The 3,434-nt window shown below is 47.8% G+C and overlaps 1 non-coding gene across 1 annotated transcript; it reads left to right on the top strand.

Annotated features, from left to right (window-relative positions):
- Positions 1-646: 646 nt before the first annotated feature.
- Positions 647-810, top strand: LOC119976831. Its single transcript, XR_005463011.1, has one exon. It is a non-coding gene; the product is annotated as a U1 spliceosomal RNA (small nuclear RNA).
- Positions 811-3,434: the final 2,624 nt, after the last annotated feature.

The following is a 3,434-nucleotide window of genomic DNA, read 5'->3' as shown; positions in this document are numbered from 1 at the left end:
CGGACGTAGAGGTAGACGTAGATGGATGGAGAGAAGGCTTGTGATCGGGTGGAGTGGGCGTATTTGTTCGAGGTGCTGGGGCGATTCAGGTTTGTGCAGGGGTTTGTTTATTGTGTCTGGCTGCATTTTAAGGCACCAGTGGCGAGTGTGCAGATGAACCGAGTGTGTTTGGGGTACTTGGGTGCCCGCTCTCCCCATTGCTTTTTGCCTTGGCGGTAGAGCCATTGGCAATTGGCAATGGTGCTCAGGGCATCAAGGGATTGGAAGGGGATTGAGCGAGGTTGGGGGGCTGTTAAGCAGAGGGTTTCGCTATATGCGGATGACATGTTATTATCGTATATCTTTCGGGTGGGCAGCCCGGTGGCCCCACCTGCTGGTTATGATCCATATTGCAGGCAACGGTCCAGGAAGGCGGGTCATATCCTTTTAAGGGCAATATGTAAATAAGAACAGAGACTCTCTGAAGCAAACAGCTTTCTTCCTTTAGCGAGAGGAATATTCAAGTATGTAGTGCTAAGAAGAATAATGATGTATGAAATGGAAATACATTATGAACAGAGCGAGGTTCTGAGTTTGAAGATTGAGATACTGTGACTGTGAAGGGTAGTAGCTGATGTGGGCTGGGAGGATGTGAGAATTTTCAAGCATACTTACCTGGCAGGGGTGAAACAATGATCAAGAAGGTGGTTCGCCCAGGACGAGGCTAGCCCATTGCACTTCGGGTGTGCTGACGCCTGCGATGTCCCCAAATGCGGGATACTCGACTGCAAAATTTGTGGTAGTGGGGGACTGCGTTCGCGCTCTCCCCTGATTTGTAAATCAAAAATAGAAATATACTTTTGGATTGTCATCAGCGACTGCTACGCTGCATTTGCCTTATGCGTTTGTCGTCCTTCAGCACAGCACTGTGTTCCTGCCTTCCATTATCACAGGTTCCTTTTCCACATCGTTTATTACTCTACCTGCAATTGAACCCCGCACCTCCCACAAGCAAACAGCCCATCTCTTATCTCCCTGCGAACAGCCCCCCTATGCAATTCCTGCTGTGTAAACCTCCATCTCTTCCCCCTTTCCTGCCCCTTGTGTTAATCATTTCCCCTGGTGTGAATCTGCCTCATGAACAATCTTTAAATTCGTTTGAGATTATTTGTTGAATAGAAAAGGAGAGAGAAGTCACGAGAAATAAACAGAGAAATCTCGAGCGAGAAAGAGAGAAATCTAAACCGGATCTCAGGAAATTTAATTGATTGAATGGCAATGGGGTATTGCACTTAACCCTCAGATTGATCATACAACCAAAAACACATGAGTTATCCCTGGATTGTAACAAGACATCTGACGGTTTTACATTTACATTTTTAATTTCCTCATGAGGGGCTCTGCCCTGTTTGTTACATACCCGAGGTGGGGGGGGTTAACATGTTTGTTACAGTTTCCAATTATGTGGAGATGCCGGCGTTGGACTGGGGTGAGCACAGTCAGAAGTCTTACACCAGGTCAAAGTTCAAGAGGTTTATGTTGAATCACTTGCTGATTAAAAGTCAAAATAAGATCATTTTTCACCAAAAAAGCACGAGTGTTTTTTCTCAAAGAATAAAATCTCTAAAGAAAAAACATTACAGACACATTTCAAATTGTCATAACAGCAAAGTACGATCATATTCAACTGTTCTCCAGAGGTCAAGATGCTTCAATTCAGGAATGAGAACTTTACAGACATTTCACTATTTTCATTACAATTCTTTTCAAACTATATTAATAGTTGATTAATAAGGGGATCAGGGGTTATGGGGAGAAGGCAGTAGAATGGGGATGAGAACATATCAGCCATGATTGAATGTTGGAGCAGACTCGATGGGCCAAATGGCCTAATTCTGCTCCTATGTCTTATGATCATATATATCGGTTATGTTGCACCCTGTGGTGCTTCAATATAGTTACATACAGTTAGCATTAAGCACACAAGCCGAGAGGTTTTACATGGTTACCAGACCCTCAGTGTACATTTGCTGAATGCCCTTACACAGACACCTTTCCCCATTGGCAGTGTTTGAGTGCGTCTCTTAGCACGTAGTGCTGGACCTTGGAGTGTGCCAGTCTGCAACACTGGGTCGAGGACAATCTCCCAGTATGAACCCAGCAACAAACAAGTCAGAATTACTATAAACCAGACCGAGACAATGGGAACACATAAACATCGAACGAGAGTCGGGCAGCATGGTGGCGCTGTGAGTTAGCCCTGATGCCTCACTGCACCAAGGTCCCAAGTTTGATCCCGGCTCTGGTTCACTGTCCGTGTGGAGTTTGCACATTCTCCCCGTGCTTGCGTGGGTTTCGCCCCCACAACCCAAAGATGTGCAGGGTAGGTTGATTGAACACGCCAAGTGGCCCCTTAATTGGAAGAAAAATGAATTGGATACTCTAAAATGTAAAAAAAAAAACATTGAACGAGAGTGGGGATTAGATCCACTCCCTGAAGATGGATTTAGGATTGGATTCCAGCCAGATGCATCCTAAATGAGCAGTTTGCAGACTCCACCCCTGCATCTCAGACATATTGGGATGTCTCTCAATCTGACCCGCAGGAGGCCTGTCCATTGGCATGTTACACCCAGGTCTGAAGGACACCTTTCCGATTCTTCCTGTCCCTTGGCATGTTACACCCAGGTCTGAAGGACACCTTTCCGATTCTTCCTGTCCCTTGGCATGTTACTCCCAAGACAATAATGCTTTCAACTGTTTTTTAAAATTAATTTCAATCCTTGTCCTTCTCAGGAATTTCACTGTAGTTTGAAAATTAAACACAGACCCCCCCAATACAGGACTGGACAGAGGATGTGGTTTCTTACTGAGATTCGGTTTATGGGTTTTCAATGTGAATTGTATAGTCTGTGCATGTCTGAGTGTCACTGCTCCCACAATGTAACAAATATCATCTTGCTGCCTCTCAGCATCCCATCCTCCTCCAGCCCCCATTCCTCCTCCAGCACCCCAATCCTCCAGCCTCCATTCCTCCTCCAGCACCCCATCCTCCTCCAGCCCCCGTTCCTCTTCCAGCACCCCAATCCTCCAGCCCCCATTCCTCCTCCAGCACCCTCATCCTGCTCCAGCACCCATTCTTCCTCCAGCACCCCAATCCTCCAGCCCCCATTCCTCCTCCAGCACCCTCATCCTGAGAACTCGGGTCCTCAGCGCCGTAGGCAGCAATGCTAACCACTGTGCCACTGTGCTGCCCTCAGCACCCTCATTCTCCCCAGCACCCCATCCTCCTCCAGCACTCTCATCCTCCTCCAGCCCCCATCCTCCTCCAGCCCCCATCCTCCTCCAGCACCCCATCCTCCTCCAGCACCCTCATCCTCCTCCTGCACCCTCGAGCTCCTCCAGCCCCCATCTCCTCCAGCACCCCATCCTCCTCCAGCACCCCCATTCTCCTC

This window comes from Scyliorhinus canicula, chromosome 13 (assembly GCF_902713615.1).
Source record: "Scyliorhinus canicula chromosome 13, sScyCan1.1, whole genome shotgun sequence".
Classification (NCBI taxonomy): Eukaryota; Metazoa; Chordata; class Chondrichthyes; order Carcharhiniformes; family Scyliorhinidae; genus Scyliorhinus; species Scyliorhinus canicula.
The sequence above is the reverse complement of the archived record's forward strand: the minus strand, read 5'-3'. Positions and strand labels throughout refer to the sequence as shown.